General features: G+C 50.2%; 1 pseudogene; it reads left to right on the top strand.

The window, feature by feature from the left end:
• The first annotated feature begins 13466 nt into the window (after window positions 1-13466).
• On the top strand, window positions 13467-14434 carry LOC121007869 (annotated as a pseudogene).
• The last annotated feature ends 12627 nt before the right edge of the window (window positions 14435-27061 follow it).

Genomic DNA, 27061 nt, shown 5'->3' with positions numbered 1-27061 from the left:
TGAGTAGAAGCCTGAACAGAGGGGCGGCTGTTGATGTAGCGAGGCAAGTAGAAGCTTGGACTGAGGGGCGGCTATTGATGTTGTGAGATGAGTAGAAGTCTGGACAGAGGGGAAGCTCTGGATGTAGTGCGGTGAGTAGAAGCCTGGACAGAGGGGCGGCTGTGGATGTAGTGAGGTGAGTAGAAGCCTAGACAGGGGGGTGGCTGTTGATGTAATGAGGTAAGTAGAAGCCTGGACAGATGGGCGGCTATTGATGTAGCGAGGCGAGTAGAAGCCTGAACAGAGGGGCGGCTGTTGATGTAGCGAGGCAAGTAGAAGCTTGGACAGAGGGGCGGCTGTTCATGTAGTGAGGTAAGTATAAACCTGGACAGAGGAGTTTCTGTGGATGTAGTGAGGTCAGTAGAAGCCTGGACAGTGGGGCGGCTGTGGATGTAGTGAGGTGAATAGTAGCCTGGACAGAGGGGCGGCTGTGATTGTAGTGCGGTAAGTAGAAGCCTGGACAGAAGGTCAGCTGTGGATGTAGTGAGGTAAATAGAAACCTGGACAGAGGGGCGGCTGTTGATATAGTGAGGTCAGTAGAAGCCTGGACAGAGGGGCGGCTGTTGATGTAGTAAGTTAAATAGAAGCTTGGACAGAGGGGCGGCTGTGGATGTAGTGAGGTCAGTAGAAGCCTGGACAGAGGGGCGGCTGTGGATGTAGTGAGGTGACTAGAAGCCTGGACAGATGGGCGGCTGTGGATGTAGTGAGGTCAGTAGAAGCCTGGACAGAGGGGTGGCTGTGGATGTAGTGAGGTGACTAGAAGCCTGGACAGATGGGCGGCTATGGATGTAGTGAGGTCAGTAGAAGCCTGGACAGAGGGGCGGCTGTGGATGTAGTGAGGTGAGTAGAAGCCTGGACAGAGGGGCGGCTGTGGATGTAGTGAGGTCAGTAGAAGCCTGGACAGAGTGGCGGATGTGGATGTAGTAAGTTAAATAGAAGCCTGAACAGAGGGGCGGCTGTGGATGTAGTGAGATCAGTAGAAGCCTGGACAGAGGGGCGGCTGTGGATGTAGTGAGTGGAGTCGTAGCCTGGACAGAGGGGCGGCTGTGGATGTAGTGAGGTCAGTAGAAGCCTGGACAGAGGGGCGGCTGTGGATGTAGTGAGTGGAGTCGTAGCCTGGACAGAGGGGCGGCTGTGGATGTAGTGAGGTCAGTAGAAGCCTGGACAGAGGGGTGGCTGTGGATGTAGTGAGGTGAGTAGAAGCCTGGACAGAGGGGCGGCTGTGGATGTAGTGAGGTCAGTAGAAGCCTGGACAGAGGGGCGGCTGTGGATGTAGTAAGTTAAATAGAAGCCTGGACAGAGGGGTGGCTGTGGATGTAGTGAGGTGAGTAGAAGCCTAGCAGAGGGGTGGCTGTGGATGTAGTGAGGTCAGTAGAAGCCTGGACAGAGGGGCGGCTGTGGATGTAGTGAGTGGAGTCGTAGCCTGGACAGAGGGGCGGCTGTGGATGTAGTGAGGTCAGTAGAAGCCTGGACAGAGGGGTGGCTGTGGATGTAGTGAGGTGAGTAGAAGCCTAGCAGAGGGGCAGCTGTGGATGTAGTGAGGTCAGTAGAAGCCTGGACAGAGGGACGGCTGTGGATGTAGTAAGTTAAATAGAAGCCTGGACAGAGGGGCGGCTGTGGATGTAGTGAGGTCAGTAGAAGCCTGGACAGAGGGGCGGCTGTGGATGTAGTGAGGTGAGTAGAAGCCTGGACAGAGGGGCGGCTGTGGATGTAGTGAGTTGAGTAGATGCCTGGACAGAGGGGCGGCTGTGGATATAGTGAGGTGAGTAGTAGCCTGGACAGAGGGGCGGCTGTGGATGTAGTGAGGTAAGTAGAAGCCTGGACAGAGGGGCGGCTGTGGATGTAGTGAGGTCAGTAGAAGCCTGGACAGAGGGGCGGCTGTGGATGTAGTGAGGTAAGTAGAAGCCTGGACAGAGGGGCGGCTGTGGATGTAGTGAGGTCAGTAGAAGCCTGGACAGAGGGGCGGCTGTGGATATAGTGAGGGGAGTCGTAGCCTGGACAGAAGGGCGGCTGTGGATGTAGTGTTTCTGGATTTTGCTAATGCTTTTGATTCTGTCTCTCATAGATGTTTAATAGGTAAAGTAAGGTCTATAGGCTTGGAAAGTATAGTCTGTAATTGGATTGAAAACTGGCTGAAGGACCGTGTCCAGAGAGTTGTGGTCAATGATTCCTATTCAGAATGGTCCAGGGTTATAAGTGGTGACCCCAGGGTTCAGTGCTGGGTCCTCTATTATTTAATTTATTTATTTATGATATCGAGGACGGGATTAATAGCACCATATCTATTTTTGCAGATGACACTAAGCTGTGTAGAACTGTACAGTCTAAGGAAGATGTCCATAAAATACAAGCTGACTTGAACACTCTGAGGGATTGACCATCAACTTGGCAAATGAGGTTCAATGTGGATAAATGAAAAGTTCTGCATCATTAATATGCACCTTGTGTTTTGTTATGCGCGTGAATCAGTCAGCGCCGACTAGCACCCCCTAAGCCCCGCCCGCCCCTAAGCTCCGACCCAGAACCCTAGTCTCCAGAAGCATCAAAGCTTCTTCACTGTAAGAGCTTTGAATATGTGGAATAGACACCTCTGGACGTGGTCCTAGCTGGAACAGGGATGGGTTTATACAAATTTTCTTTACTGTAAGAGCTGTGAATCTCTTACAGTAAATCAGTGAATCGGTCACCTCAGGACGTTGTCACAGCAGGAACAGGGGATGGGTTTATATAAGGCTTCTTTACTGTAAGAGCTATGAATCTGTGGAGCAGTCACCTCAGGACGTTGTCACAGCAGGATGTTTACAAAAATGTGTAGAAATCGGGGGGCGGAGCTTGGCCGCTGAGGAAGATGGCTGCTTGATTCTTTGCTCTCCCGGATGCTCTACCATGGCACACAGTGCTTGAAACCTGCATAAATTACTAAGCGTGGTGACCCTCTGTACCCCAACACTGGCGGCCATCTACTGGGTCTGGCACCCATACCGACACCGCTGACCATAGACCATCATCCGACTCCAGTTACTGAACCTCCTCGCACTGCGGGACTCTGGGACTCTATATTCAGAGGTGAGGTAGCTGTGGAGATCACCCTGCAGCAGTCTCCTCCACACAATACTTCCACTTCCCAGCACTGACAGCCACATTCTGAACGGCTCTCCTGCATAGCTGCGAAGACGGGCTTGGGGTAAATCCCCTGCTCCGACGGCCATCTTGGCCACGTGTACGGACGCTGACGCAATCCAGGGTCTACTAAAACCAGTAGAACCACACCAGCTCCTTCTTGCCCCACTGAGACGTAACCCCTCAGTGCGGTTGCGGCACCTCACCGTTGGCCCACCATGACCAACAGAAGGGTGAAGCCCTCTGCACCGAGGAGGCTAACTGACTTTTTTGGGGCCGAAGACCCCTCCATGCCTGCACCTTCCTCGCCTCGCCCTCTGAGCCCCTCATCACAATCTAGGGGCTCCCTAGATGAAGTGGATCCCACCCAATGCAGCCCCCTTCCTGACAATGAGGAGCCCGGGAAGAAGAGGCCAGTGGTATCACCCTCGGTCTCTCCTAATAGCAAAGGCCCAGCTCAAAAGAAGAGTAATGTTCAGGATGGTGATGGAGATGTTACTACAGTATTGCCTCAATGCAACATTTCACAATTTCCAGCTTCCTTGCTCCAGTTACAGTGGACACTCTAAAAAATATGCTTATCCTACTGCAAAATGGGATTAACAAGAATGTTTTGTCCTTCATTCGCAAACTCCAATTCAATGTCTCCGCCATAGGAGAAGGTGCAGACCATCTGAAGCGTAAAATGGCTGAATTCTCTAGCACCCACAATGAGTTGGTGGATGTGCATAATGCCTTGGAAGAAGATGTCAAATGGCTTAAGACTAAAGCCACAGACGCAGAAGACAGGTCCGGCGTAACAATATCAAAGTCAGAGGCATACCAGAGGAAGTATCTACACCTGAACTTACGGATAGAGATGGCTTTGCTGTTTGCCCGGCAGTCGTTTCGCGGCAAACTTTGCTCGTTCGCGATTCACCGAACATGCGAACATATGGCAATATTCGCAAGTGCCATATTTTTTTGCATAGCGCTGAACTTTGACCTATGACACATCCATCAGGTAGAACAGGACAGCCAATGGAGACGTTTCAGCACATGGACACACCCCCATCTCTATAACAGAACCCGATCTGGCAGCCATTTTATTTTATGTGTTTTGACAGTGTAGGGAGAGGTTGCATTTTGGAGCAAGGACAGTTAGGGACACCAAACGCTAGCTAATAGGGCCACAAAAGTCCTTTTAAGGACTGGTATAGGTGTGCTATCGATAGGTGTGACATACTGAGGGGTGTAATATACTTATAATATACTTTCTAACATAGAACGTATATTATAGTGCATTTTTTATTGTGCAGCAGTTGTGTGCGGTTCTGCTGCGATACCGCAGCTATATAGAGGGACAAACACTATTGGAGTAACTAATTGCAACGGGTGTGATATACCTGTTGCCCCCCCAAAAAACTGCTTGAGGGATGCGATATACCTTCTTCCACAAAATCCTGATTGAGAAGTGCTATATACCTGTTTCCACCAAATACTGATTGAGGGGTGCCATATAACTTCTGCCACTAAATACTGATTGAGGGGTGCTATATAACTTCTGCCACTAAATAATGATTGAGGGGTGCTATATAACTTCTGCCACTAAATACTGATTGAGGGGTGCTATATAACTTCTTCCACCAAATACTCTGTATCTGCACCCTCCTCACTCTTTGCTGTGTGCACCCCCAAAGACACCACCACCAACACCACCACCACGACCATATACCCTCCACTCGAGTCAGAGGAATTATTTCCCCATCCATTCCAAGACCTTACCGATGCGCAGCCATTCTTGGCATCGGATGAGTAAGAGGAGGTAGCAACGGCCGCCACCCAGCGGTCTGAAGACAGTACCCAGATCAGTCCAAGGAGGGTGGTCCCCGCTGTTGCTGTCTACTCCGAGATCTCTAATGTCAGTGGTGGTGAAGGTGACGATGATGACGTCACGTGGGTGCCCAAAAGAGAGGAAGAGGAGGGGAGTTCAGATAGAGAGACGGAGCAGCAGATAGGGAGGAGAAGGAGGAGAAGCAGGCAGAACTCACAGTGCACAGGAGGCAAAAAGCAGACTGCAAATGCATCTGGAGCAAGCCATCCACCATGCACGGTCACATCTGGCGCTCCCAGGACGCCGGCACATGGCTCCGCAGTGTGGGCTTTTTTTAACGTGTCAGCTGCTGACAATAGTGTTGCCATCTGCAGCCTGTGCTGTCAACGCATAAGTCGCGGTAAGCCCAACACTCACCTAGGGACGACCTCCTTAAGAAGGCACCTGGCCTCCCATCACCGAGCCCAGTGGGAGCAACACCATCAGAACCCACAAAGACACACTCCTGGCGCTCCACGTCCTGCCTCTTCTCCTCTCTCCTCCCATTTGTCCTCCACTCCACCTTCCACTGTGCCATCATCGCGTTCATCTGGCAAAAGGCAGGCTTCCATGGCCCAAATGTTCGAACGTAAAAAGATTATGACGCCGAATAACCCTCTTGCCCAAGGGCTGACCGCCGGCTTGTCGGAACTGCTAGCCCGCCAACTACTTTTCAAATAAACTGGTGGACTCGGAGGCCTTTAGAAAATTTTGGCCATTGGCACACCGCAATGGAAGGTCCCCGGAAGAAAATATGTAACATACCAGAGTATGTCACTAAAACTCTGTCACCCAGCTTCATGATATTAAGATGTGAATGTGTTGTCATCCTGTGTAACCTGCCATTTATTTTGAATGCCATTTCTATGTCTGTATTGAAGGTATTTGCTGTAATTCTTAATGTACACCAGCAGGTGGCAGCAATATGTAGACAGAATAAGGCCAGTTAGTATACATAGACTGGAATATACCATTCCAGGCTAGCTTCCCCCATCTGAGAAGGAGTGGAATGTTCCCACATCCTACTTCAGAGGGAGGACAGAAAGTTCTAGGCAGTGTACCAGCCACCCCCTGTTGGGGTAGGCTGTGTGAATAGGAGCTCCCAGAAACAGAGATACCAACCAAGGATTCAGGCCTTTGCTAGGCCCAGATTAACTCTTCCCAGCCTGAGTTCATTACCTCAGCTGGATGACAAAGAAAGCAGCAACTTCAGAACTATCAGATCTCCAGGAAGAAACCACCATTCCCTGCGAGCAGTCCTGTAAGTACAGATTCAGAATACAAGGAGAAGATAAGTACCTCCATAGCTAGTCAGGCCCAAACAAAGCAGACCATAGAGAGAGCAGAAGACAGATACCTGCCAGATTCTTAAAGGTGTATGTACTAGATGCAGAAGATATATATAATTCCTGCCACATATTGCCAATACCTACTCGGACCCAAGACTCATTGCTGTAACATTGTATGGATCTAAAGCTGCATATAATAACATCAAGTAAAGACAAGTTGGACCCTATTTGCTGTGTGGAATTCCATCATTCCTCCATTACTCCTATTTACAACACTCAATTTTGTTGCATGTGAGCCAGGATACAAGAGTCCAGCCGTACTACAGGTAGGAGACACCGTTGACACAATACAGAGACAATATCCCCCTCTGGCATTCCTAACCTAGTACATGAGCTCATACCATCTTAAAGGGCCCTTTTACAGTACCTGCAACTGGCGTCACGAACTTAGTTACACCTAAATCTGACCCACAGCATAGCAGCCCCAATGACCCAGTGTCCTGCTCATTGCAAATATTTCTCCCAGAAGGGCATCCCAGAGCTATATGGCCACATTCAGCGGCAAGTGAATGTATCTCTGGCACACAGTGTCGGTGCCAAGATACATCTGACCACAGACACGTGGTCTAGCAAACACGGGCAGGGAAGGTACATAACTTTTACTGCCCACTGGGTGAACCTTCTGACGGCCGTCAAGCATGCAACCCATGGCACCCGTGTGAATTTGGTGTTACCGCTACGGATTGCATGCAGGCCTGCCTCTTCTTCTCCTACTCCATCCTCCGTCTCCTCCTCAGCTGACTCCTTCTTTTCCACTGCTACCGCCTCTTCCGCTGCACCCCCCGAGCTCCCCAGGACCTATTTGACGTGCCAAGTGAGACGCTGCCATGGTGTACTGTGGCTGTTGTGCCTGGAAGCCAAGAGCCACACCGGTCCTGCACTCCTTTCAGCTCTGCGGTCACAGGCCAATCAGTGGCTAACCCCACTCAATTTGACAGTTGGTAAAGTGGTGTGCGACAACGGTGCCAATCTGCTGAGCACGCTGAAACAGGGCAAAATGACACACGTGCCGTGCATGGCACACGTCCTGAACTTAGTCATGCAGTGATTCGTTGCCAAATACCCCGGGGTACAGGACGTCTTGCGGCAGGCCAGGAAAATCTCTGGTCATTTTAGAAGATCTTACACAGCCATGGCTTTCCTTGCTGACATTCAGCGGTGACACCACCTGCCTGTCAGAGGTCTGATTTGTGACTGCCCGACGCGCTGGAACTCCACCTTGTATATGCTTGATAGACTGCTCCAGCAGAAACGTGCTGTTAACGACTAACTGTACGAACTCTGCAGCAGGACAGGTTCTGGGAGCTTGTTTTTTTTTCACCGCGCCAGTGGCTGCTCATGGCCGACACATGCAGAATTCTGCGGCCATTTGATAAGATCACTAAACTGGTCGCAGCCAGGGCGCCATCAGTGACATCATACCTTTTGACTTATTTCTGGAGCGTGCATTGCGTCGTGTCATTGATCAAGCCGTCGAGGAGCAGGAGCAGGAAGATGAGGAAGTTGCAATGCTGGATGAATTCCTGGGGGGCTACTCCATCTGAGACAAGTCAGCAGGAGTCTGAAGAGGAGTCAGAGGAGGATGGTGCCTGGGGGGAGGAGGAGGAGCAAGAAGAGCAGGCTTTAAACTTTTCTGGGATCCCTAAAGTTGTCCGTGGATGGGGGGGCGGAGACAGAGGACGACATTCTCCTGGACGATGAGCAGGAGCCAGGCCACTCCACCGCTTTCAATTTAGTGCAAATGGGGGCCTTTATGCTCCAGTGTTTGAAGAGGGACCCCCATATAAAAATCATAAAGGGCAAGGACAGGTACTGGCTGGCAATGTACTTAGACCCCCAGTACAAACACAAAATGGCGGAAATGTTACCAGCATCAAGGAGGGCTGTCAGAATGCAGCACTTCCAGGCCTTGCTGTGAGATATGCTGCATTCTGCTGTTGCGGGCGCCGGCACAGGAATTTCTACCCACAAAGAAAAAGTTGCAAGTACCAATCCAACAGCGCATGCAAGAAGAGGGCGGTTTGAAGATGTGTTCGTCACTTCGGATATGAGATCATTCTTGCAGCCAACCCATCGACCGCCGCCCTCCGGATCCAGCCTCAGGGAATGCCTGGATCGACAGGTGTCCGACTACATTGGGTTAACGGCCGATGTGGACGCTCTGAGAAGCGAGGAACCCCTGGACTACTCGGTGTGCAGGCTTGACCTGTGGCCAGAGCTGGCACAATTTGACATGGAACTCTTGGCTTGCCCCTCGTCGACGTTCAGCGCAGCAGGGGGGATCATGACTGATAATCGCACTCGCCTAGCTCACAACAGTGTGGACTACCTCACATTTCTAAAAATGAATGAGGCATGAGGAATTCAACAACTGTGACAACCACGTTTAATTGAATTTCCTTATGCCAGCCCACACATATCCGCCACCACCCAGAATAAAGAATGGTCCCTGTCTTATGTAAATACAGCGGCATAAAAGTCCTTTTCTGTCCGGTGAATGACTAATGTTTGGGACCTCGGAGGAATTCAACACCCGTGACGACCACGTGTTATCGAATTTCAACTATTAGCATTTGTTTTTTTTTTCAAGAGGGGGGATTTTGTTTTAATCCAATTTAATATTTTTCGTTCTTTTAAACATATGTATTTGACATGTATTTGTACTGGCCTGCAGTAAAATTGATATATATATAAATATACCTCCAGCCACATAATCACTTGATCTTTTCTGTATGGTGAATGCCTAATTGTTGGGGCCTCGGAAGGATTCAACACCTGTGACGACCACGTGTTATCCAATTTCACCTATTATCATTTGGGGTTTATTCAAGAGGGGGGATTTCGTTAGCAATGTTTTTAATCAAATTTTATATTTTTAGTTCTTTTAAACATATGTATTTGACATTTATTTGTACTGGCCTGCAGTAAAATTGATATCCAATGGCCGTCTAATATACCTCCAGCCACATAATCACTTGATGTTTTCTGTCCGGTGAATGCCTATTGTTTGGGGCCTGTACTCCCGTGGCCTAAAATAAAATGTTTCTAGGCTCCAGCAGGCCACATTTTTGACAGTTTCCCTTTAAGACGCATTAAAAATGACCCCTGATTAAAATACATATTTTTTGTGGGAATTTTTGCCATTGATCCCCCTCTGGTCACTGTCCATGTTGTGGGACTATTTGTGCACTTCTTGTTAGTATTTGGTGGCTGCAATAATGACCTGAAGGTTTTTCAGGTTCGTCTGCCATTAACCACCTCAGCCCCCAGTGCTTAAACCCCCTAATGACCAGACCACTTTTTACAATTCTGCACTACACTACTTTCACAGTTTATTGCTCGGTCATGCAACTTACCACCCAAATGAATTTTACCTCCTTTTCTTCTCACTGATAGAGCTTTCATTTGGTGGTATTTCATTGCTGCTGACATTTTTACTTTTTTTGTTATTAATCAAAATTTACCAAAATTTTTGCAAAAAAATGTCATTTTTCACTTTCAGTTGTAAATGTTTTTTTAAAAAAATACATTTCTATATAAATTTTTCTCAAAATTTATTGTTCTACATGTTTTTGATAAAAAAAAATGTTTGGGTAAAAAAAAAATGGTTTGGGTAAAAGTTATAGCGTTTACAAACTATGGTACAAAAATGGGAATTTCCGCTTTTTGAAGCAGCTCTGACTTTCTGAGCACCTGTCATGTTTCCTGAGGTTCTACAATGCCCAGACAGTACAAACACCCCACAAATGACCCCATTTCGGAAAGTAGACACCCTAAGGTATTCGCTGATGGGCATAGTAAGTTCATAGAACTTTTTATTTTTTGTCACAAGTTAGCGGAAAATGATGATTTTTTTATTTATTTTTTTCCTTACAAAGTCTCATATGCCACTAACTTGTGACAAAAGTTAAAAACTTCCATGAACTCACTATGCCCATCCACGAAATACCTTTGGGTGTCTTCTTTCCAAAATGGGGTCACTTGTGGTGTAGTTATACTGCCCTGGCATTTTAGGGGCCCTAATGCGTGAGAAGTAGTTTAAAATCAAAATGTGTAAAAAATGCCCTGTGAAATCGGAAAGGTGCTCTTTGGAATGTGGGCCCCTTTGCCCACCTAGGCTGCAAAAAAGTGTCACACATGTGGTATCGCCGTACTCAGAAGAAGTTGGGCAATGTGTTTTGGGGTGTCTTTTTACATATACCCATGCTGGGTGAGAGAAATATCTTGGCAAAAGACAACTTTTCCCATTTTTATATACAAAGTTGGCATTTGACCGAGATATTTATCTCACCCAGCATGGGTATATGTAAAATGACACCCCAAAACACATTGCCCAACTTCTCCTGAGTACGGCAATACCACATGTGCGACACTTTTTTGCAGCCTAGATGCGCAAAGGGGCCCAAATTCCTTTTAGGAGGGCATTTTTAGATATTTGGATCCCAAACTTCTTCTCACGCTTTAGGGCCGCTAAAATGCCAGGGCAGTATAAATACCCCACATGTGACCCCATTTTTTTGGCACAAGTTAGCGGAAATTGTTTTTTTTTTTTTTTCTCACAAAGTCTCCCTTTCCGCTAACTTGGGACAAAAAGTTCAATCTTTCATGGACTCAATATGCCCCTCACGGAATACCTGGGGGTGTCTTCTTTCCGAAATGGGGTCACATGTGGGGTATTTATACTGCCCTGGCATTTTAGGGGCCCTAAAGCGTGAGAAGAAGTCTGGAATATAAATGTCTAAAAAAGGTTACGCATTTGGATTCCGTGAGGGGTATGGTGAGTTCATGTGAGATTTTATTTTTTGTCACAAGTTAGTGGAATATGAGACTTTGTAAGAAAAAACAAAAAAACAAAAAAACAAAAAAAAAATAATCAATTTCCACTAACTTGTGCCAAAAAAAATGTCTGAATGGAGCCTTACAGGGGGGTGATCAATGACAGGGGGGTGATCAGGGAGTCTATATGGGGTGATCACCCCACTGTCATTGATCACCCCCCTGTAAGGCTCCATTCAGACGTCCGTATGTGTTTTGCGGATCCGATCCATGGATCCGTAAAACACATACGGGCGTCTGAATGGAGCCTTACAGGGGGGTGATCAATAAAAGGGGGGTGATCATGGATTCTATATGGGGTGATCACCCCCCTGTCATTGATAACCCCCCTGTAAGGCTCCATTCAGAGGTCCGTATGTGTTTTGCGGATCCACGGATCCATGGATCGGATCCGCAAAACACAAACGGACGTCTGAATGGAGCCTTACAGGGGGGTGATCACCCCATATAGACTCCCTGATCACCCCCCTGTCATTGATCACCCCCCTGTAGGGCTCTATTCAGACGCCCGTATGTGTTTTGCGGATCCGATCCATGGATCCGTGGATCCGTAAAACACATACGGATGTCTGAATGGAGCCTTACAGGGGGGTGATCAATGACATGGGGGTGATCAATGACAGGGGGGTGATCAGGGAGTCTATATGGGGTGATCACCCCCCTGTAAGGCTCCATTCAGAGGTCCGTATGTGTTTTGCGGATCCACGGATCCATGGATCGGATCCGCAAAACACAAACGGACGTCTAAATGGAGCCTTACAGGGGGGTGATCACCCCATATAGACTCCCTGATCATCCCCCTGTCATTGATCACCCCCCTGTAAGGCTCCATTCAGACGTCCGTATGTGTTTTACGGATCCACGGATCAATGGATTGGATCCGCAAAACACAAACGGACGTCTGAATGGAGCCTTACAGGGGGGTGAGCACCCCATATAGACTCCCTGATCACCCCCCTGTCATTGATCACCCCCCTGTAGGGCTCGATTCAGACGCCCGTATGTGTTTTGCGGATCCGATCCATGGATCCGTGGATCCGTAAAACACATACGGATGTCTGAATGGAGCCTTACAGGGGGGTGATCAATGACAGGGGGGTGATCAGGGAGTCTATATGGGGTGATCACCCCCCTGTAAGGCTCCATTCAGAGGTCCGTATGTGTTTTGCGGATCCACGGATCCATGGATCGGATCCGCAAAACGCAAACGGACGTCTAAATGGAGCCTTACAGGGGGGTGATCACCCCATATAGACTCCCTGATCACCCCCCTGTCATTGATCACCCCCCTGTAAGGCTCCATTCAGACGTCCATATGTGTTTTGCGGATCCGATCTATGCATCCGTGGATCCGTAAAACACATACGGACATCTGAATGGATCAATGACAGGGGGGTGATCAATGACAGAGGGGTGATCAGGGAGTCTATATGGGGTGATCAGGGGTTAATAAGTGACAGGGGGGGTGTAGTGTAGTGGTGCTTGGTGCTACTTATTACAGAGCTGCCTGTCTCCTCTGGTGGTCGATCCAAGCAAAAGGGACCACCAGAGGACCAGGTAGCAGGTATATTAGACGCTGTTATCAAAACAGCGTCTAATATACCTGTTAGGGGTTTAAAAAATCGCATCTACAGCCTGCCAGCGAACGATCGCCGCTGGCAGGCTGTAGATCCACTCGCTTACCTGCAGTTCCTGTGAACGCGCGCGCCTGTGTGCGCGCGTTCACAGGAAATCTCGCGTCTTGCAAGATGACGCGTATATGCGTGACTCTGCCTGAGACTGCCGCCTCCGGAACGCGATCCTGCGTTAGGCGGTCCAGAGGCGGTTAAAGTGAATGGGGCCCGCCGCGAACATTTGATCGCGTTCGTGCAATCGCGTTTGCGAATCATTCCGGCCAATGTTCGTCCATCACTAATCTCCAGCACTATATAGAAAATTCCCATTCTTGTCCACAGTTTTCATGTGGAGTTGCAGAAAAGACATCTGTTAGCCTCCTAAGCCCTGCTTTCCTGCTTCTTCTTCTGGTTATCTTTACTGTTGCTGGGATTGTGCCCTTTTTGCTCTGTTTTACAAGGGCTGGTGCTGGAGCTGTAATGCTAAACAGCCATTCAGAAGCCTAACCATACTCGAAGCCCTGCCCTGGCATCCAAGGTTGAAGCATGCAGAGGAGGACTTAGTATTTCCACGAACAACACATATAACTCCAACGTATCAGTTTTCAGATTTCCATCCTGCCCATTGTCCTGTCATTGTGACACGTCCCCTGTGAGCCTTCATTACACAATACCTGCAGGGTTCACAAGAACACAGGATCCAACTGAGGGGGAAGGAGGAATTCTCTAATCCACCATGATTGGCGTTGTGGGTGTTGTATCGCTGGCAGCTCTGGGATTCACAGCTTGTATTTCATTAAATCTCTCTGTGGTCATCATTTATCTGAAGGACTGGATGAACGGTCAGAGGTTGTCTGCACTTGACCAGATCTTGCTGAGTACAACACTCACCAGTATAACCCTGCAGCTCTCCATATCCTTTGATGCTGTTTTATATTGTGCCCGGATGTATCTTGTCTTTAGTGATTTTGTATATTTGTGCAATGTAGCCTTGTTTTTTTTATCTCCTCGAGCTGCATTTTTGGCAGACTGCTCTGCTTTCTGTCTACTATTGTGTAAAGCTTGTCAACGTCTCTCACTGCTTTTCGTTATGGCTGAAAACTAAAATGTTGACCTCCCCAAACCAGCTTGTGCTGACTTTAGACATTGCTCTGTTCCTCTTGGCTCTGCCTCTCATTTGGAGCATCCAGATAAGCAACTTCAAAGACATGACGCGTAATTCAAGTGTTAGCGGTTATATGGTTTCCATGCATAGCATCTATGATGTATTCAGCATGACCATTGGTTGTATTGTACCGTTCACTATCACCTTCACCTGCATTGTGCTGAGTGTAAGGTCTGTCATCAGCCATGTCTGGAGAATCAGACAAAACGCCTCTGGATTTAGCTTCTCTCCTCAGATCCGAGCTCATGTCCGAGCTTCGACTACAATGCTTCTGAGTGAGGCAGTCAACTTGTCCTTGATCTTAAACGTACTTCTCCTATTTCAGACCACAGTTACTGTAGGAACAATATTACATTTCATTTTCTGGTTCATTTTCATGGTTCACCCGACGATCCAGGTCATTGTTCTGATCACCGGAAACTCCAAGCTAAAGAGTCGACTGCAAATAAAATGTCAATAATGAATGAGACTTGGTAATACCTTCAGTAGATGCAGATATTTGTCGCCATCATCATCCACAAGACAGTTTCTCCTCTTCTTCATGAACTCGAAAACACAACCTGTCAATGGCTCCTTTACGTGGAATGCCTGTCATATACGGAATTCTCTGACCTGCTCATATCTTGAAATAATCAGGTCATTACATAGTTACATAGTTTATATGGTTGAAAAAGGATGTTACTGTAAGTCCATCACGTTCAACCATCTGATAGGTGGGGATGAAGTCTTTGATGTTTCTGTCTGAGCGCCTTTCCTCCAGATCATTGTATAACTTGCCTGTACATTGGGTTTGTACATATGGTCAGTGTAGACTTTGGTTCAACATCAAAGGTTGCAGTTAGAAAACCCAGTACAGGCATATTGGACATATAGAACACTCTAGAGCAGCCTGAAGATACAGAGAATAATAAGAACCATCAGAAAATAGATAAAATTAATTAAATGTAAAGAATACATAAAAAAAATTAACTGCACAGTGTAGTGCAAACCCAACCGCGAAGAGGAGGCGAAACGAATAGAAAAGAAACCGAGTTTATCCTTAATATAAATTACAAATTGGCGTGGTGATGAAAAGCAGGAAGTGCTCAACCCCATATGCAGTGGTGCATCTATAACGGGGGGCAGATCCTGCACCTGTGGTCCGCTGCTAAATGCATAGAATGGAGGATGCCCACAGCGGACCACAAGTACCACAATAGAAATCCTACACAGGATAGCAAATGTGTGGATGTGATAAACAGTATAAATGATATAACAAAAACAAAGACAGGTGCACTCTGCGGTCTTACTAAACCCTCATACTGATGTAAAATTGAGAGATTAGTCAACATATCCTACTGTAGAGGACATGTCTGAGCCCGAGCACCGCGCCAAGGTTTCTCAAGTAGCTCGGGACCTAACGCTAAAACTACCTGTGCCGTATGGACAATACCAGGAGCCAGTGGGCAAATTACAGGAGCGCAAGGTCTGGTATTGCCCATACGGCACAGTACGAGGGTTTAGTAAGACCGCAGAGTGCACCTGTCTTTGTATAAGTTATTGTTATTTCGAGTTTACCCTTAATCATCGAGAGAAAGGATGAAAAAGACAAAAACCTCTGTAAGACAAGTACTAAAAGAAAAACAAAAATCACCCCCATCAGCCTTAGTATCTCCATTATCATTAACAGCATTCCTTATCACCACCATCATCCTCATTTATCTTATCATCATCATTAGAGATGAGCGAATAATTGAACAGTTCGATTCGGCTGATTTGCAGAATTTTGCAAAAAAATTGCTTTGTGACAAATTATTTCAACATGAAGCGCATTTTTGTGGTAAGGGTGGGTTCACACTAGCATTAGGGATTCCGTTATGGCTTTCCGTTATAACATGGTTATAACGGAAAATAACGGAATCCATAAGATGGAAGGACGGATCAGTTCTTCTGCCCATAGACTTGTATTATGATGGAATACAAAACGGAAGCTTTTAAAAGGCATTCCATTTGCTCTCTGTCTTAATAGAAGTCTATTGGAATCAAAACGGATCCATCTGGGTCCCGTTATGCAAGACGGAAAACAAAGTCCGTTATGCTTTCCCATAGGCTTCTTTTAAGACGCAAAGCAAACGGAATGCCTTTTAAAGGCTTCCATTTTGCATTCTGTCTGGGCATTCCGTTATATTACACATTGGTGGGTCCTCCGCCCTGTCTTTGGTTTACATCACTCTGTGGTTGTTTCATTGTTCACAGTTGTCTTTAGGATAATCCCCTCCAAACGGCTCCATGTTCTGGAAGGAAGGCATTGTTCTGTTTGTTTGCTTAGGTAATTTAATTATCTCCTGGGACTTCTCTGCATGGCCACACACACATCCGCCCGCCCGGTCAAACTATCGGACCAATCCCTGCAGACCCTGTTTGAAGTCCTCATTTGCATGGCCAAGAGGACCTGAGTGAGGACTAGAGGGGACTTTACAATTGACCAATAGGAAGTGGTTGTTTGGGTGAGGTGTTCAAACTGTTGTGTATAAAAGTGGGTTGTGTGCATTCAATAAAAGAGAGACTCCTGTTTGAACTTACATACAGCCTGCCTGGTGTTTGTTCTGAGCTATTACCACTGGATCTGAACGGCACATAGCTGTAGTTGGAATCCCGGGATATCGAATGACTGAACAATCAGACATTGCGGTCTGAAGTCTTGGGAATTCCGGGAGAGCGGAACAGAGCGAGCAAAGGGGCTCGTTACAAGGTCAATGACCAGTGTCGTGTCATGAAATGTTTTTTTTTTTATATTTATTTGCTACTTTCATTGTGATTACTCGAGTACATCCATGTTCCAGGGCCTCTAGACCAGTGGTGGCAAACCTATGGCACAGGTGCCAGAGGCGGCACTCCATGGGCACCCTGCAAAAAGTCTATGGTGAACCAATATGCCTTAGACTTTTCCGATCATTCATCAGCACAGTGCACACTATGAACAGTACAGCCAGAGCAGGGTGCACTATGTACGGCGCAGGGCGCACAATGAACAGCACAGGCAGCGCAGGGCGCACTATGAATGACACAGGCCGCACTATGAATGGCACAGGCAGCGCAGGGCACACTATGTATGACACAGGCCGCACTATGAATGGCACAGGTAGCGTAGAGTGCACTATGAATGACACAGGCCGCACTATGAATGGCACAGGCAGCGTAGGGTGCACTATGTATGACACAGGCCGCACTATGAATGGCACAGGTAGCGTAGGGTGCACTATGTATGGCGCAGGGCGCACTATGAACAGCACAGGCAGCGTAGGGTGCACTATGTATGACACAGGCCGCACTATGAATGGCACAGGCAGCGCAGGGCACACTATGTATGACACAGGCCGCACTATGAATGGCACAGGTAGCGTAGGGTGCACTATGTATGGCGCAGGGCGCACTATGAACAGCACAGGCAGCGTAGGGTGCACTATGTATGACACAGGCCGCACTATGAATGGCACAGGCAGCGCAGGGCACACTATGTATGACACAGGCCGCACTATGAATGGCACAGGTAGCGTAGGGTGCACTATGAATGGCACAGGCAGCGCAGGGTGCACTATGTACGGCGCAGGGCACACTATGAACGGCACAGGCAGGGGCACACTATGTATGACACAGGGCGCACTATGAACAGCACAGGCAGCACAGGGTGCACTATGTACGGCGCAGGGCACACTATGAACAGCACAGGCAGCGCAGGGTGCACTATGTATGGCGCAGGGCACACTATGAACAGCACAGGCAGCGCAGGGTGCACTATGTACGGCGCAGGGCACACTATGAACAGCACAGGCAGCGCAGGGTGCACTATGTACGGCGCAGGGCGCACTATGAACGGCACAGGCAGGGGCACACTATGTATGACACAGGGCGCACTATGAACAGCACAGGCAGCGCAGGGTGCACTATGTACGGCGCAGGGCACACTATGAACAGCACAGGCAGCGTAGGGTGCACTATGTATGGCGCAGGGCACACTATGAACAGCACAGGCAGCGCAGGGTGCACTATGTACGGCGCAGGGCGCACTATGAACGGCACAGGCAGGGGCACACTATGTATGACACAGGCCGCACTATGAACGGCACAGGCAGCGCAGGGTGCACTATGTACGGCGCAGGGCGCACTATGAACAGCACAGGCAGCGCAGGGCGCACTATGAACAGCACAGGCAGCGTAGGGCGCACTATGTATGACACAGGGCGCACTATGAACAGCACAGGCGGCGCAGGGTGCACTATGTACGGCGCAGGGCGCACTATGAACGGCACAGGCAGCACAGGGTGCACTATGAACGGCACAGGCAGCGCAGGGCGCACTATGTACGGCGCAGGGCGCACTATGAACGGCACAGGCAGCACAGGGTGCACTATGTAGGGCACAGGGCGCACTATGTACGGCGCAGGGCACACTATGAACAGCACAGGCAGCGTAGGGCGCACTATGAACGGCACAGGCAGGGGCACACTATGTATGACACAGGCCGCACTATGAACGGCACAGGCAGCGCAGGGCGCACTATGTACGGCGCAGGGCACACTATGAACAGCACAGGCAGCGCAGGGCGCACTATGTAGGGCACAGGGCGCACTATGAACGGCACAGGCAGCACAGGGTGCACTATGTAGGGCACAGGGCACACTATGAACAGCACAGGCAGCGCAGGGTGCACTATGTACGGCGCAGGGCGCACTATGAACGGCACAGGCAGCGCAGGGCGCACTATGAATGACACAGGCCGCACTATGAACGGCACAGGCAGCGCAGGGTGCACTATGTACGGCGCAGGGCACACTATGAACAGCACAGGCAGCGCAGGGCGCACTATGAATGGCACAGGCAGCGCAGGGCACACTATGTATGACACAGGGCGCACTATGAACAGCACAGGCGGCGCAGGGTGCACTATGTACGGCGCAGGGTGCACTATGTACGGCGCAGGGCGCACTATGAACGGCACAGGCAGCACAGGGTGCACTATGTAGGGCACAGGGCGCACTATGAACGGCACAGGCAGCGCAGGGCGCACTATGTATGACACAGGCAGCTCAGGGCGCACTATGTACGGCACAGGCAGTGCAGGGTGCACTATGTATGACACAGGCAGCTCAGGGCGCACTATGTACGGCACAGGCGGCGCAGGGCGCACTATGAACAGCACAGGTGTAACATCCTGAAGTATGTCACCAAACTTCTGTTCCCCTGCTTCATAATGTTAATGTAATTGTGTTTTACCATCTTGTGTAATATAACTGTGTATTTGCCTTTATATGTATTTTTATGCCTGTATTTTGTATATATGCTGTAATTCTTAATGTACACCAGTAGGTGGCAGCAGTATGCAGCAGGTCAGAGTTAGCTTCTAGCCTGGAACAGACCATTCCAGTCTAGTCTCCCCTACATGAGCAGAAGTGGGATGACCCATGCCATGCTTTATGAGGAGGATAAGGAAGTTAGAGCAGTGTGTGAGCCACCCCCCTGCTGGGGTAGGCTGTGTTAGTAGGAGCTCCCAGAAACAGGGACCCCAACCAAGGATCCAAGCCTCGGCTGAGGCCCAAAGATCAACCTTCCCAGCCTGAGTTCCTTACCTCAGCTGGTGGACCAAAGAAAGCAGCCCTTCACAGAACTATCATATCTCCAGGAAGCCACCATCATACCCTGCGAGCAGTCCTGTAAGTAAAGATCCAAAGAGAAGATAAATACCTCTTCAGCTAGTCAGGCCCAAACTAAGCAGACCACAGACAGAGCAGAAGATAGATACCTGCCAGTTTCTCTAGGCGTATGATCAGATGCAGAATACATATAAATTCCTGCCACATATTGCCAAAACCTGCTGGGACCCCAGACTATTGCTGTACACTGTATGGATCAAAAGCTGCATATCATAACACCAAGAAAAGACAAGTTGGACCCTATTATCTGTGTGGATTTCCATCATTCCTCAGTTACTCCTATTAACCGCACTCAATTTGTTGCATGTGAGCCGGGATACAGGAGTCCAGCCGTACCACAGGTAGGAGACACCGTTGACACAATACAGAGACAATATCCCCCTCTGGCATTCCTCACCTGGTACGTGAGCTCATTACATCTTAAAGGGCCCTGCTACAGTACCTGCGCAAGCTGCAACTGGCGTCACAAACTTATACACATATAAACTGACCCACTGCATAGCTGACCCACTGACCCAGTGTCCTGCTCATTGCACAGGCAACTCAGGGCACACTATAAAAGGTACAGGCAGCGCAGGGCACACTATGAACGGCACAGGCAGCGCAGGACGCACAATGAACGGCACAGACCGCGCTATGAACAGCACAGGTAGTGCAGGGCGCAATATGTATGGCTCAGGCAGCTCAGGGCGCAATATGTATGGCTCAGGCAGCTCAGGGCACACTATAAACGCCACAGGCAGCGCAGGGCGCACTATGTACAGCACAAGCAGCGCAGTGCTCAATATGTATGTCACAGGCAGCACAGGGTGCAATATGTATGGCACAGGCAGCGCACGCCGCACTATGAACGGCACAGGCAGCGCAGGGCGCACTATGAACGGCACAGGCAGCGCAGGGTGCACTATGAACGGCAAAAACAGCGCAGGGCCCACTATGAACGGCACAGGCAGCGCAGGGCGCACTATGAACGGCACAGGCAGCGCAGGGCACACTATGAACGGCACAGGCAGCGCAGGGCGCACTATGAACGGCACAGGCAGCGCAGGGTGCACTATGAACGGCAAAAACAGCGCAGGGCCCACTATGAACGGCACAGTCAGCGCAGGGTGCACTTCTAACGGCACAGGCAGCAGAGGGAGCACTATGAACAGCACAGGAAGTGCAGGGCGCACTATGTACAGCACAGGGCACACTACGAACGGCAAAGGCAGCGCATGGCGCCCTATGTACGGCACAGGCAGTGCAGGGCGCACTGCGAACGGCACATGCAGTCCAGGGCACACTATGAACAGCACAAGCAGCGCAGGGCACACTATGTAGGGAACAGGCAGCGCAGGGCTCACTATGAACGGCACAGGCAGCACAGGGCTAACTATGAACGGCACAGGGCGCACTATGAACGGCACAGGCCGCGCAGGGCGCACTATATACGGCACAAGCAGTGCAGGGAAAAATTTGTACAGCACAGGCAGTGCAGGGCACACTATGTTCTGCACAGACAGCGTAGTGCTCAATATGTACGGCACAGGCCGCGTAAGGCACACTATGTACGGCACAGACAGCGCAGGGTGCACTATGTACGGCACAGGCAGTGCAGGGCGCACTACAAACGGTGCAGGGCAGACTATGAAAGGCACAGGCCGCGTAGGGGGCACTATGTACGGCACAGGCAGTGCAGGACACACTATGAATGGCACAGGCCGCGTAGGGGGCACTATGTACGGCACAGGCAGTGCAGGGCGCACTATGAACGGCACAGACAGCGCAGGACGTACTATGTACAGCACAGGCAGCGCAGGACGTACTATGTACAGCACAGGCAGCGCAGGACGCACTATGTACGGCACAGGCAGCGCAGGGTGCACTATGAATGGCACAGGCAGCGCACGGCGCACTATGTACGGCAAAGGCAGCGCAGGGCCCACTATGAACGGCACAGACAGTGCGGTGCTCACTATGAAAGGCAAAGGCAGCGCAGGGCGCACTATGTATGACACAGGCAGCTCAGGGCACACTATGTACGGCACAGGCGGCACAGGGCGCACTATGATCTGCACAGGAAGCGCAGAGCGCGCAGGGTGCACAATGTACGGCACAGACAGCGCAGGGCGAACTATGTACGGCACAGGCGGCGCAGGGTGCACCATAAACAGCACAGGCAGCGCAGGGCGCACTATGAATGGCACAGGCAGCTCAGGGTGCAATATGAACGGCACAGGCAGCTCAGGGCGAACTATGAACAACACAGGCAGCACACAACGCACTATGTAGGGAACAGGCAGCGCAGGGTACACAATGTACGACACAGGCAGCTCAGGGCGCACTATGAACGGCATAGGCAGTGCAGGGCGAACTATGAATGGTACAGGCAGCACAGGGTGCAATATGAACGGCACAGGCAGCGCAGGGCGAACTATGAACAACACAGGCAGCACACAACGCACTATGTACGGCACAGGCAGCGCAGGACGCACTATGAACGGCACAGGCAGCGCAGGACGCACTATGAACAACACAGGCAGCACACAACGCACTATGTACGGCACAGGCAGCGCAGGACGCACTATGTACAGCACAGGCAGCGCAGGACGCACTATGTACAGCACAGGCAGCGCAGGACGCACTATGAACGGCACAGGCAGCGCAGGGCGAACTATGAACAACACAGGCAGCACACGGCGCACTATGTAGGGCACAGGCATCGCAAGACGCACTATGAACAGCACAGGCCGCGAAGGGCGCATTATGAACAGCACAGGCAGCGCAAGGTGCACTATGTACAGTGCAGGGAGCACTATGAATGGTACAGGCCACACAGGGCGCAGGCTCAGGCAGTGCAGGGTGCACTATGTACAGCACAGCAGCGCAGGGCGCACTATGAATGGCACAGACAGCGCAGGGCGCACTATGTACAGCACAGCAGCGCAGGGCGCACTATGAATGGCACAGACAGCGCAGGGCGCACTATGTACAGCACAGCAGCGCAGGGCGCACTATGAATGGCACAGGCAGCGCAGGGCGCACTATGAATGGCACAGGCAGCGTAGGGCGCACTATGAACTGCACAGGGAGCGCAGGGCACACTATGTATGGCACAGGCAGCGCAGAATGCACTATGAATGTCTCAGGCAGCGCAAGGCGCACTATGTATGGCACAGGCAGCGCAGGGCGCACTATGAACTGCACAGGCAGCGCAGAGTGCACCATGTACAGCGCAGGCAGCACTATGTACAACACAGGCAGCGCAGGGAACACTATGTACGGCACGGGCAGCGCAGGGAGCACTATAAACGTCACAGGCAGCGCAGGACACATTTTGAACAGCACAGGCCATGCAGGGTGCACTATGTTCTGAACAGGCAGTGTAGTGCTCAATATGTATGGCACAGGTAGCGCAGGGCGCACTATGTTTGGCACAAGCAGTGCAGGACTCACTATGAATGGCACAGGCAGCACAGGGAGCACTATGTACGGCACAGGCTGCGTAAGGCGCACTATGTACGGCAAAGGCAGCGCAGGGCGCACTATGAATGGCACAGACAGCGCAGGGCGCACTATGTACAGCACAGCAGCGCAGGGCGCACTATGAATGGCACAGGCAGCGCAGGGCGCACTATGAATGGCACAGGCAGCGCAGGGCGCACTATGAATGGCACAGGCAGCGTAGGGCGCACTATGAACTGCACAGGGAGCGCAGGTCGCACTATGTATGGCACAGGCAGCGCAAGGCGCACTATGAATGCCACAGGCAGCGCAGGGCGCACTATGTATGGCACAGGCAGCGCAGGGCGCACTATGTATGGCACAGGCAGCGTAAGGCGCACTATGTACGGCAAAGGCAGCGCAGGGCTCATTATGAACGGCACAGACAGTGCGGTGCTCACTATGTAAGGCACAGGCAGCGCAGGGCGCACTGTGTATGTACTGCACCCACATAAATGCCTACAGGTCACCCACAGAGTTATTAAATTAAATAAAAGCCTAACCCTCTCCCTGCCTGCAGCAGCGTCCTGCCCCTACACTAGTCAGAGCAGAATGGCGGTGCACCATGCCAATACTAGGCATGACTGTGATGGCTTCCAAGTGCCCACAGCTTAAACGTTCATTGATTGGCTGCATTGCAGCCATTCAACAAGCTTTATTTTAACTCTGAACAACGAACACAGACTTTTGCGCCAATGTTCAGGTTTGGGTACCCGGATACCATGATGTTCGGTATGAACCCAAACAGTGTGGTCCGTGTTCGCTCATCCCTAGTTAAGGGTTCCTTTCTCCAAAGAGTTGTGTTTTTTTCTTCATGGAATGGATGGGAGTCGGTGTGTCAGAAGAGAAACATCAGAGAACAAACACAGTGCAAACATTGCTGGAAAAACACAAGCTGGTGGTGGCAACCTTATGGTCTGGGGAAGTTTTCCTGGAATTCTCTGGGTCACTCATCATGTGGAAGGCACTCTCAACTGATTTCGGTATGAGTCCTTCCTGGCAGATCACGTACACCCATACATGCTGATTGTCTTCTCTGGGGCAGATGGAATCTTCCAGCAAGACAATGTGCAGCGTACTCAAGTTGTGTGCAATAGGTGTTTCTGGGTGATGTAGTGCAATAGACACTAACCTGGTACAGCTGACTCTCTGCAAGGGCAGGTATAGGTAGGGAATAGTTCGTGACGCCAGTGCCAAGTAAACGGTGGCACGCCGTTTGCGGATGCAGGAATAAATTGAGGAAACGTAGTCTTAAACAGAACTTGAACTTTAGTAGTTTGCAGGCAGAGACAATATTGGAAACGCAGTTCCTCAGCATACAGTCGATTTTGCAATTCGGTCGATGCAGGCAATACAGTACAGCAGGGTTATTACAGAGTGTTGAACACAGGATTTGCAGCAAAGGAGCTTGCACTCTAACTCTGTCTGATCCTGGAATGTAGCAATCCTCCACCAAGGCCCATTAACCTAAGTCTGGCTTTATATCCTTGATTTGGGCTTAGATAAGTACCTCCTCTGTCTTTCTTAGTACCTCTGGCTCCTCTGATCTTTGCCTCAGTCTCTCCTAGCTTCTGAATGGTTCCTCAGGCCCTTAGGCTAAGATGTTCCTGCTTCTGCATATGGGAATTCAGGAGGGAATCTTCTCCTGAACAGCAGGCTTCAGGCCTGGACTTGTCTCAGACATTGTCTAATCTCCAACTGTAGATTACAGACACTAGACTCCGTCTCCCCTGCACTTCCTGGTCTGGCCTTTATATAAACTAGGGCTCTCTAGCTCCCTCTATTGACTAGAAGCTGGAATGACACCCCTAGCAAGCCTGTAAGTGCAAGTTTCAGTGACAGGAAAATACACACATTACATTACATTTTATAAAACTGACATATACCAACTTCCCATAATTAGGAGGGACGACAGCACACCAAGTGACCTTTGGTAGTAACGGGTATTACAACTCCCGTATACTACATACCCCACTGCTTTAAGCTGAGTACGACCTCGTACTCCATCATGGGTCGCCCAACTGGAATCTCTACCTGAAATAGAAATAGAGACATGCAGGCATACATACAGGTAATTAATCTGCATTTACATTTACATCAGGTCCAATTGGCAAAGGTGAAGGGTAGTGACAAGGGGCGTCGTTCTCTTCTCTCAGGATAATGAATGGAACGGGGGCGCTGACCTGGCACAGCGTAACATTAGAACCAGGATAGTCCATGACAATGAATAAGTCCATGATAAAACAGTAGAAAACGGTATAAAAGTTCTTGGAGGCTCAAATAACAAACATGAGTCCGTACCCAGGCTATTTCTCATTAAATCACAGAGGCTCTCATGCGGTGGAGTCCATCTCTGGGCACAATACTTTTAAAAGAGTAAGAATCTCAGAGGCTCAGGTACTTTTGAGTCTGTCTCCGGGCACGGTTCCTTGGTAACTGGTTGCACAATAAAATGGACAGCAAAGACAAGTGCTGTAACACCCCTGATCAACCTGAAAAGGGGGTGAAGGGTAAAAGGTGCAACAAAGGAACAGGCACAACTTGGCGTGGGTAGCAAAAGCAGGCAGGAGGTCCTGGAAACAAACGTGGCCTTGCTGACTTTGTGATTTCAGTGGTCAACACCTACCACTGAGCCGTGGACAAACTGGCAGCTGCAACAAAGGACCAGCAACATAGGACTCCTGTCCTGGAAGGGTTAACATCAACTTCTTATGAAGAAATAAATCAAAGGCCTAGCAGGCTGATCACAGTGGCCTATCATAGCCACTTGGCTCCGCTGGCAGGTATCGTCGGTAGTATTCCTCTACAGGAGGATGGGCCCACATGACTGTATCAGGGGGCAGCTGCAGGGTAAAGGGGCCCCTAATAGGTATTGGCCCCATAGGCCTAGGGGTGAACCCTCTGATGGACCGTGCCGGCCCTGGCATAATCACTGCAGGGTGTGACGTGCTTGGCACCGCCGCAGCAAGCGGTCCGGTGCTCTGGGTGCAGCAATTCACGGCAATCGCGGGTCCGGTCTGGGGCACTGACGGAGTGGTGACAACAGAAGGCGGTTGGCGGGTGGTGACAGGTACCCTTACCTCATCCTTCCTCGGCGGTGTCTGGATCCTGGCGGTGTAGGTCTTACGCAACTCCCGCAACTTCTCCTCCAGCCGGACGATCTGCTCACCGATACTCTTTGTGTCGGAGTCGCTGTTCTCTGCTGGCGCCGCCGGCGCAGGTACAGTCACCGATGACGCAGACTCGGCCTCTTCAGGTTCTGGACTTGCATCTGGTCTCCGTCCCATCCGGATGTTCTCAAAGGTAGCACTAAGTCCTTTTAACTGTTCCAGCTCAGATATTGTCTTCTCCCGACGAGGCAGCTCGGGGGAAGGATAGGGGCTCACCCATTTCTCCAACACGGTTGGCTGCCAGAAGACGTTCGGCCCGATGAAGGAGCTCCGCTCCTGAAAGGCATGATGGGCCGGCTCTGGAGAGCGTTCCGGTTCTCGCTCGCAGCCAGAGTAGTCTTCTCCTTCTTCTGCCTCCCAATCCTCAGGTCCTCGCTTCGGACGGGTCACAGCAGTCGCATAGGGGCCGCGCAGGCCCTCGGCAGGGGTGTACTCCACTTCCTCTCCCTCGCGGAGGCTGTGCTGGTACGAAGGGAGGTAGTCTCTCTTGACAGACCTTCGATTCACATAGAGGTCTCTGCCAGTCAGATAGTCTTGAATAAACCCGTAGCCACGGGATTTGTCAAACAACAGCACCACTCCCTTTCTCCTTTCCAGGCGGGGTTGGGTGTGTGTATGCTTCTCGTGGATGGTCTTGGTCAATTCCTCATACACGATCTTAGTCTTGGTATTTCGCTTGATAGCGGCCTCTCGAATCTCCGCCATCAGGGAAGACCATTTGAACGATGGCTGAAAAAAGTC

The sequence above is a fragment of the Bufo bufo genome, chromosome 7, assembly GCF_905171765.1.
Source record: "Bufo bufo chromosome 7, aBufBuf1.1, whole genome shotgun sequence".
Classification (NCBI taxonomy): domain Eukaryota; kingdom Metazoa; phylum Chordata; class Amphibia; order Anura; family Bufonidae; genus Bufo; species Bufo bufo.
This window is presented reverse-complemented; position numbering and strand designations above follow the sequence as displayed.